Here is an 11088-nt window from a genome sequence, read left to right as displayed (position 1 = left end):
CAAAATTACTCTCTCTCTCTCTCTCTCTATATATATATATATATATATATATATATATATATATATATATATATACTAGAATATGACCCGTTCCGTAACGGCCCAGGATATTAAGTGTTGTTAGTAATAACTGACCGTTGAAGTTTTGCTTTTGTTGTGCATAGCTAAAACACCTACTCTCTTTTTTTCTTGTTGTTGGCAGACTCTTTTTTTCTCTTGTTGTTGGCAGATGGTGCTTACTAAGATGGGCATCAAAAATTCGAATTTGTTGGCTATAGTATTTTTACAATCAAACAGTTGTACACATGAGAATTCCTTGCTAGTTATAATATTTTTACAATCAAACTGTTGTAAGAGTAAATCCATCCTCACCAGCCCCAATAATCTTTGCATAGAAGGGCATAAAGGGGATCATTTTTAGTAAAGCCACATTGAATAGGAAACTAACATAAAACTACAATCTTTTGCCCGTACGTCGTTCTAAGTCATCAATATAACATTGATCTGTTTTGCTTCATTAATTGAACACTTTGATCTGAAATCATGAGGCTCAAAGTTAAAATAAGAAAGTGGGATTCACGGAACATCTTGTAGATACAATACTTTGATCTTGAAAGTTCTAGCCTGCAAAGTTAAGAGAATGTATTATAGATGTAGGATTACATACTCTTGATTGTTGAAGAACCTGGAGAAACAATAGTTTTTTAGTTTTTTTTAGGCCCAAACTACAACTGCTAACATATACAAACATAAACTGCAGAAACAGAAAAACTTAAGGATAACAAATAAAAAGAGCAACAACACATCTATGTTATTCATATGATTCATGATGCGCCTACTGTCACCAAAAGTCTCTCCATTCATTCACCACCATTGAAAATCACAGTGGAGGCAGATTTATTATGCTCTAGTGGGGTCTTTTTGCTTGGTTTTTCATCATTCGCGTCAGGTCAAATTGATCTCTGGCAGTTATGACTCGAGGGAGGGTTGTTGGGGCTGCCGCTGGAAAAGGAAACCTTGTAACCATGTAACTGGGAGTTCTTTGCTTCTTGGCGCTAAATGCAGTTAATCTTATTTGGTACTCCATTTCAACATTAAAAAACTACAACTACCTTACATTTTTCCTCTTCCTGGTCAGGCGTCAGCACAAAATTTGGGTACTTTGGGACTTCAGTGTGCATGGTATGGAATTTGTTTTAACTAACTCAAGGATGCAATGGTATACCTCTCACATCCTAACTACGTCCAAGGCAATGGCAAAGAAAATCCACTGGATTTCACTATCCATCGCACCAAATATGGTGCTGCAGGTATGGTCTGTCGCCTCAAAGTGAAGAAGGTACCTACATAAAGCATCGGGGTCAGTATTTGACTCCCCCATGAACAATGTGCGAAACAAATTTGGTATTGAAATAAAAGGAAGTATATAAAATTCTCTGGACCTAAGTCACACATTTTAGAAAGGTTATTCCTTTCTGTTTTGGTTTCAACAATCAGAGATTTTCTTGTCCTAAAAATTTAGCAAGCTACTCAGCTAGGAATGTAGTAGTTAAATAATACATTTTATGTAAAACAACATTGCATGAGATGAGAGTGGAGAAAAAGGAAGGCACTACCCATCAATATATAAGCTATCATGGTTGTTTCTCAAAGTATTTCTCTAAAATAATTCATATATAATCAAATTACATGTTACAAAAAAATACAATCCATATTAGATATGGTGAACAGGAGAAAAAGGTACATACTAACCTTTCACATGTTTATTCAACATCTGTGAATATATCTATATTGGGACACACCTAGTAGCATCGGTGTAAAAATAAGGTTAATTTCCCTGTAATAATCGCATAAAATGTTAGTGACAACCATATCCAAGATACCCTACTTTCCACAACCTATAATATGTAAAGACTGATGGATATGGAGATACCTTGTTTTGTTAATTAATGACGTTTGATTGACCTTCTTCGAAGGCCTGTTACCCCATGAAGCTCTCTTGTGTGGAAGATAAACCTACTTTTTGTACCAAGCATGCCATCTAAACCGGGACGCCATACAGAGTGGCATGATATGGATCTACTTTCAATAAATGAAACAAAAACACAAACAATTTAACGCAAATTAGATTTCCTTGAACAGAAGGTATGTACATACAACACATATCTATCTTTTTGGTGGCTTCTTTAACATCAAAAGATATCAACTAAAATCATATATGCAAACTTTGAAAATAGAGATACAAAAGCAATGATACATGTCACTAAGCAGCAGATAACGATTTTTGAAGAGTAAAAATGATTTTTGGATGAAACATTTTGTCGAACACGTAAACAACAACATTTATCCCTACAATGCTTTGGCAATTGTGGCTTACCAAAAACAAATGTAAGAACCATGTACCAATAAAAACATAAAAATGAATCAAGTAAATTTTGATTATACTAACAACATTTTCTGAATATCTGAAAATGCACAACAAATAAGTGACGAATGACCCAATATTCATATACAATTTCGTGTGCTTACATTATCATCGGAGCATGAAGACGTCCTGCAGTTGATTTTGAACGCTGGTCATCCATTTTCTGCCTTCTTCGAGAAAGTTTTATAGGTAGTTGAGGGACATTTGGAAGGGTTGACAATCTGGGAACCTATTTGAAAAAAATTAAAGAGAATGGACTGCACAAAATTAGAATTAATTACAGAGCAAAAGTAAATTCTCATGAACACAACGATATGATGAATGTAAAACATGACTTTATTAGTCTTAAAAAACAATAGACAATATCAGGAATGCTTGTATTCAAAACCGAAAATTAGGAGAACCCCAATTTCAGATAACCACGAACATAGTCATAAAAGAATTACCAAAACAATATGATGAATTAAGAAAATGAGGAATGCTTGATTATTCAGAGCCGAAATTAGGAGAAACCCAATTCAGATAACCACCAATATAGTAATAAACACAGTCAATTGAAATAGAATTACCTAAGATTTTTGGAACTCTGATGATTTCTGAATTAAACAATCGTATCCTACAATACAACAGTAACCTTATTAGGAACTAAAATTGAAAAATGAAACTATCACTGAACGAATCAAATAAAAAATAACTGGTATTTACCTAGGGTATCACTGAGCGAGAGAAAATGCGACTGAAACATGACCTCGTCTAGGATTTATGTAGCGGGATTTTATTTTATTTTGAAAGGGATACTTTTGCATGTAACGTATGAGGAATTATTACTGTGTCTTCAAAGATATTTTTTTTCGTTAGAACAGATGAGAGGAGCGACACGAGAAGAGATCTGATCAAAAAAAAAAAGTCATGAGAAGAGATAAATTGAAACGGAAGATTAGAGGAGCGCATATTTATGCCCCTAATCGGTGCTGATTTAATTTGGATTATAATGATTTCATAACCGACGAAGATGATGATCTGAACGGCTGGATGTGAGCGTTAAATTTGGGTTATTTCTTAGCCACGATTTGTTTTTCAATTTTGAGAGCAAATGCTGGCCATGGATCGCGATAATACGCTCTTCCACAGCCGTTGGATGGGGCAAAAACCATTTGTTTTTGTAAGAATGATATATATATATATATATATATATATATATATATTTCTTTTCTTACCTCTAGATAATTACAGATTTGTCAAAACCTTTTGACCAAACTTCATTCACATGCAACGATCAAACTATTTCACAATCAACTCAGTAAATAAAATCATTCTAGACATTACAAATTACATTTCAATAACCCCTCTTAATTTCTAATAGTTGATTTTGATCTTCAATCAATCATATGGTTCATCCTTTGCATTATTTACTCGTGGTGTAGCTTTTTTATGTCAACGTTTCGTAATGTCAGAACTTGTGTCTCATGATAGTGGATCTTCATCTCTGCCTTTAGTCTTCTTTAGTGTTTGCTAGATTACTAGTTTGCTATCCTTTCAGTGGACATGCCCACCGCCTCCTACAATTTTCAAAGCTTGATTGTCATATATCTAGAGGATCCATTTTCGGTTACTTATCTTTGCGTTGGGTTTTTACAAAACTTGAATACTTAGATGGTTCAAAGGTTCCACCTTTACCCACACTCGTTTTTACGGAAGAACGATTTTTGAGGAACCATGGTTTTATCAGGGGACCATGGTCTTATTAGGCCAACCTCCCTATATTTATAAGGGGTGTCCTAAAGTTAGGTAAATACATATTTATCCTTTACTTTAATTTAAATTAAAACTAACCTAATAACTATATAAATCTAATCATATACATTAATCTTAATGAATCTATTAACCAAAATCAAAATCAAAAACAAAAATCGGAGGGGAATCAAAAATTTTTAGTTTTGAAAAAAAAATATTCTCTTCTTCTCTCTTCCCTTGACGTTCCTCGTTCGATTGAAAAACTCATCAATCGTTTTTAATTCATTTTTTGATAGGATAAATTGAGTAGAAATCATCAAATGATTGGGTAAATTGAGTAGAAATCATTAAAAATATGGTTTAAATGGAAGTTAAAGTGGCATGTTCGGTTAGGAATACTTTAAAAAAAAAACTAGTTTTGTAACCGAACATTCTGAAACCAAGAACACGAAGAACACTTCGGTTATCACGAATTTATTTTTTCGTAACCGAACTCCGAGTTCGGTTGGTTCGTAAAAAATAGTTTTAACCGAACTCCTCATTGAAAACCAATATATTGTGTTCGGTTGGTTCGCAAAAAATTCTAAAACTAGTTAGTAACCGAACTCTACCCAAAAAAAAAAAAAAAAAAAAAAAAAAAAAAAAAAAAAAAACTGTGTTATTTTTCCCACTATGGTGAGTTATGATTTAACCGAACTTTGCCTACTTTGTTCGGTTTGTTCGCAAAAAATCTTGACACACCGAACTCTTCACTAATTCCATACATGTGGAGTTCGGTTAGATATGTTGTTGGGTTAAAGTTTGCGAACCATTCAAACATTACTCTGTAAATCCTATAAACAAAGTTCGCTAACATGTATGTTTACCGAACGACTAAAACCTCCATTAAAGAGCGAGTTCGGTAACTTGCGTGTTTGGAAGAAGTAACCGAACTACACTTTCAGATGAGTTCGGTAACCTATTCTTCACATAAGGTAACCGAACAAGCCCAAATCTACTCTAAAAATTTACTGTTTTTTGAAAATTTGGAGCAATTCAACCAACATTATCTAAGTTTGAAGCATACCTGGGTACCCAAATACCCTTCCTCCGGTTGTGGTTGGTAAAATCCATCGTTTTTCATGTTTTTCTTCTTCATCTTCTCTAACTTTACTCTCTCAATAATTCTACTTCTTTTAAAAAAAAACCCATCTGATTTTTTAATCTCACTAACTATCTTTAACTTAATCATCTCACTAATCATTACACTAACTATTATTAACACTAATTAATCATTATCCAAAATTAATCAGGAGGGCAATTCAGGTATTAATACAAATATCTAGATAAGGGTGACCTAGATTTACTTCTAATGTCTTTACCCAAAATAAAAGCATGGTCCCAAAAAAAAACATGGTCCCCAAAAAAAAACGTTCTTACGAAACTTGACCACTTTGGGTCAGAGGTTCCACCTTTACCCAATAAGCTCTTTTTCTTTGATTTTCGAAGAGGTAATCCATATGCTTTTCCCTCACACGCATCTCTAATCACTTATTAGGATGTGAACTTTTTTCCCAGTTTTCTTCGTGGAGACATTTTCATCTTCAAATTTTTAACTCAACTTAGAAAATCTTACGAGCTATTTTCTCTCTTCTTTTTCCATCCTTTTCTCTTCTTCTTTTTCATCTTTTCTCTTTTTTTTTTCTTACACTTGGAATTTGGTGACAGCTTCTTAGTAGGGAATGCATCTTCTAGTCTTGTTTATCTCCATATCTTCTCATCTCCTTTGGTTCTTTGGAAAAGTTTAACGCCTGCATGGATCGAAACAAGCTTTCATACCATGTTAAAATTTAGATATTTGATGATACTTCGGAGATATACGCATGGTAGTTAAAATTGCTTATATACAGATCCTAGTAAACTAGTACTTGGAACAAGACTTGTGCTCTCAAACTCATGTTTTTATATTAACAAGTGGAGTGCACGTGCGTTGCACGTCGGCAAACAAATATCTTTGTCATATGCATTTTTCATTTTTGAAAAAATATATTATAATGTACATTCAAACAATTTCATTTAGAAGTTAACAAATCAAAAATGTACCACCAAAAAAATACATTTGGGGCAGAGATCCTTTGTTATCAAGTGTTCCTATATATCACTCCATCTGAATGAAGTATATACGTTTTTGGTTTTTGTGGGGTCTCGACTCTTGAGGCTGTAGGCTTCTTCTTCAGTATATTTCTATCTTTTGTCCAAGAAAAAAATCACTAAAAACCTGCAAAAGATTTGTAACCACAACTCCGCAATATCAGGCAAAGAATAAGAGTAATTTGTATGAAAATAAAGATGCAAGTATAAGCAACAAAGAAAAGTCTGAAACACCCTGAATGCTTGGATAACCATGGTGAAATCTACACATCTGCAAGAGTTAACCTGATACCAATTTACAATTCAAAGACTTTCACGAAGGAAAACCATTATATTTCAAAGTTCATGGGCAAAAAAGTACGAAAATAATGGTGAAAACACCCATAGACAGGTATAATCTCAACCCAACAAGAAAAAAGTAATTTTTCAATTTGATCAACCCAAATTACTAACACACAATGGAAATTGTCAAATGCAGGCTAATCCAGCATCCATATTTCCTTCTCTTACTCTAGCTTTTCGTGATTAACAAACTAACAGACTACAAATTCTAATCCACCATCCATATTTCCTTGTCTCACTCTAGCAGTCACTACCGTGATTAACAAACTAACAGACGAAGCACAACAACAACGACACCATAAAATAGATCACTATCGGTATATAACAAAATCACTTATTGTAAACTATGTGGAAAAGTGGTAAAGTATGAATTTAAGAATTTGGACGTAGGTTTCATCTCATATAGAAGCTAACTTCACATATCATCAAATCTAAAATTAAACACTTAATCCATATCATCTCATCTGGACGTGGGTTTCATCCATATTAGTCGATCTTTATGATGTCATCCAACAAATTATGATTTATTAAACTAACGGCAGTCGGGGGTAACACAAAATACATAGTCCTTTGCTTCCATTAATATTGAATATAGTCCAAGGTCGGAAAAAAAAACTCACTTGTACTATAACTATGGGGTCTCCTGAATTTCTGACTTGTGATTTTCTTGCTGCCAGAAAGATACCGTGAAGCTGGTAGCATACAAAAACATAAAAGTTAATCAAAGGTCAGGTCATAAACTTTGAGTCTGATAGCAGTCCAAAAAAACTTCCATTCACTTAAAGATATGTTTAAGGTACCTGACCTAGGAAAGTTGTATTATAACGATACCGGGAGGGCGCAACTCTATTTGGTTGAATTGATGTGACTGCTTCCATAACAGTTACATGTTTCACCTCATTCATTGGTCCCAATTCCTCTCATAACATTACAAAACAGTACAAAATTTATTAGTTAAGTAATTTCATAACATTTGTTTTATACCTATACTAAACAGTACAAAATTTAGTTAAGTAATTTCATAACATTAGCTCCTTTTTGCAAAGTTTTGAGAACAATAGAACAAATGCTTGCTCATTCTTCTAATCAGATAAAATGAAACAAATCCAAATTCTCACATAAAACTATATCAGAAATAATGGGTAACACATCATGACGGTCTAATTCATTAATCTACCTTATATCAGCAAATACTCTTTGAACAAATACCACCATTTCATAAGTAAATGAAATCTGTTCTTGTTTAATAGATTAAAAGCAGAAATTCACTTGAATCAAAGTTCAAAAGTTCAACCACATCAAATGGTATTGTTGTTAGTACTAAAATCCTTAAATTTCAAGGTACGAAGTTACAAAATCTCAAACAATATACAGAAAACCTAGAATTTCAGATTACAAAAATCAAACAATTAGAGAAGTTTCGCATACCTAATCGAGGAAGTGAAAAACAACCACCGCAATTCTTCATCTCCCACATTGATTATCTGCAAATTGATTGAAATCTGGGTGAAGATTCAACTGCAGCGATGGATTTTAGTTATTTAGAGGAGAAAGAGAGGCAAGCAGGAAGAAAACGAAAGAAGTGAAAATTACGATACCTATTCGAGGAAGAGAAAAAAAAAAAGAAATAAACTGAACGGCTGTGGTTAGAGATGGGAAAATCCAATGGCTGATGAAAAAACGTGTTGTTTGGAAAAGTACGTTTGGTGTACGAAAGGTACGGCGGTACACGAAAAGTACGGCGGTACACAAAAGATGCAGACTATGGTTATCTATAGCCATCGACTGTGACTCTCTAGTACTTTCTAAACCTCGACTGAATATTTCTTCACGTAGAATTATCTGACTGACACAAACTTACTCTAGCTAATTCTAGACCTTTCTAAACCTCAAGACTAAACTTCATTCACACTGATAAAACTATTTCACTATCAAGATTTTTTTTACTGATTTACGACTCAGTAACTAAAACCAATTCAAGACATTACAAATTACATTCCAACATTATGTTACCTCTCAAATACTCGAGTATCCACTTCACATCTTCCCAGTGTTTTTTTTTCTAGGTTGCTTGCATATCTACTACTCACTACTTCTATTGCATGTGCAATATCCATCCGGTCTTGTACACACCATAACATATACTCCCATTAGCCGAAGAATATATGGTACATAAACATGCACTATTTTTCTTCATCTCTTTGCACATTACAAATTTGAAAGACGAACTTGGCTTCCATGTGGGTAACTAATTGGCTTGGCATTCTTCCATACTGAACCTCTTTTAACACTCATTCAACATATTCAACTCGACAAGTGTTTCCTTAGCTTTCTTCCTTCTTATAATTCTCATACTAAGGATCTATGGTGCTTCTTCAAGATCTTTCATGGCAAACTCATTTTCTAATTGTTTCTGCTGGGCTGCCGGTTGTTACGGTAAAGAGAAAAAACTCCATATTACTTTTGAAGACCCATAAAAAAATAAAATACAACGATATAATTAAACAGCAACATTTTACAAAAATAAGTTAAAGAAAAACAGGTAACACAAGCCAGTAACAACTAATGGCAATGGTAATTACAAGAATACAATCACTAATGTGTATGGAGGCACTAGAGCCTAGACATCTTTAGTCTTTGCTTCACAGACTTCAATCCATGACCATTGACCGTAACATTAGCTCCTATTCTCAAATCATATCTCCTTGACTTCACAAACCAAGGTTCATTAGAAGACCTATACTTGGTATGCAAATCGAGCCGAAACAAAGCTTCATTCCCCTTCAAAATCTCCGTCCTAACGTCCTCCCAAGGTACCCCATAAGTCTGAATCGTCTCGACACGAATAGTTAGCCAAACATTCCCTTGATCAAATTCCGGTATAGATGTATTTCCGATTGGTAAACTAAAATTGCTACCATAATAGTAAAGATTCATGTTCACGACATCATAGAAAATTTGAGGTTACATAAAGAGCCGGAATATGAAAATTTTCGATATATAGCTCCGGTTCCATAATAAATGGACCTCTAAACAAGGAAGAGACACCAACGAGTATTCAACCGAGAACCATAATTGCTAGAAACGTAATGAAAATCTTCCGTGGACAATTTGAATTCCCGGAAGTGCCCACCGGAGAAATCAGACGACTCTCACCAATCTCAAGCCGAGACACAAGAAGGCTCTCGGACTCGGCTGTTGCATCCATTGATTTGTTGAACATTTCTTTGTGGAAGAAGAGATTTTCTTTTTCTAAAGAATGAAGGAAGAAGAGTTGGTGTAGTGATGATCCCTTATATAATTGAACATTAGTCGAAACAAAACTGGATGGTGGCCAATCCGAACCAATTAAAGTCTTTAGTCAACGCCTCCGTAGATTTAGCTTTATGTCAGATAAAAATCTAGTCAAAGTCGTCGTAGAATTGGAGATAACTGGTTGATTAGTCTACCCTAATAAACACGCCAAGTGGGTCCATTTTCATTTGGAGCTAAGCATTTTGGTTTGCCTTACACTCTAGCTAGCATCCAAGAAGCAAGTGGCCGGGGATGGCTTAGAGCGTCCACAATGGACGACTAAACCCAAATATTTGGTCCAGTGGATAGGCGTAGTTATTAATTTATGAATGTATCCTTTTACAGCGATAAAACGGGTAATTAGTTAAGCTGGTCATCTCATTCCTCAAAAGTTTGATGCGTTCTAGGAGGTCCCAAATTTGAGTTACGGTGACGTAATATTACAGAATTTAACATGGAAATGTAGAGTTAGTTTGTCCCCCTTGCGACATAATCAGCCCCCATATCCGTTTCGGCTCCATTGGCTAGTTCCTCGTGAGGCTCGTTGGTAAGCTAGCTCGACAACCTATTCAACTAATGTAGCAGTACGTCGTTGGAGCTTAGCTTGTTAAGCTTCCAACTAGTTTCTTGTAATAATACTCTTTATTCAATGGAAATAAGAAAAACAATAAAAGAATACAACGAAAACATTCGTGTTTTTGCCAACAACACCAAGAACACCTTAAGAACATTTCCTTTTAGAAAAAAAATATACAATTTTAGATTATCGTTTAGTGAAAAACTTATAATCCTTCCAGATGATCCAAAGCATGATTCAGATTGGGAATTCATTAAAGAGACTAACTAGCAGCCATGGTTACTGCAGTTTTATAGTTATTTATTATAGCTAACAGATTAAAGGTATCACATAAAAAATAAAAGGCAAACAATAGAAGGTAAATGATAAAACCACCAAAAGGTGTTGGAAACGCATATGTTGCCTCGTTAAAAAGCTTGACAGTGAAAACCTGTAGGCTGTAGCCAAAGGGATAAGACCTTGATGAAGGAAAAAAAAACACAACGCGATGTGTCCTAAAAAATATTTTAAAACTAAAATTGCAAAGATAACCAAAAGTTTTGTACCCAACGAGTAGTCTTTTAATACCCGCAGTGTGTATGGTTTT

At 34.3% G+C, this 11088-nt stretch overlaps 1 long non-coding RNA gene across 1 annotated transcript; it reads right to left on the bottom strand.

Annotated features, from left to right (window-relative positions):
- Window positions 1-1304: 1304 nt before the first annotated feature.
- Window positions 1305-1975, bottom strand: LOC113362272. The gene is made up of 3 exons (XR_003365666.1): window positions 1934-1975; window positions 1753-1837; window positions 1305-1343 (listed from the first exon to the last, which is right to left on the bottom strand). It is a non-coding gene; the product is annotated as an uncharacterized LOC113362272 (long non-coding RNA).
- Window positions 1976-11088: the final 9113 nt, after the last annotated feature.

Source organism: Papaver somniferum, chromosome 3 (assembly GCF_003573695.1).
Source record: "Papaver somniferum cultivar HN1 chromosome 3, ASM357369v1, whole genome shotgun sequence".
NCBI lineage: Eukaryota > Viridiplantae > Streptophyta > Magnoliopsida > Ranunculales > Papaveraceae > Papaver > Papaver somniferum.
This window is presented reverse-complemented; position numbering and strand designations above follow the sequence as displayed.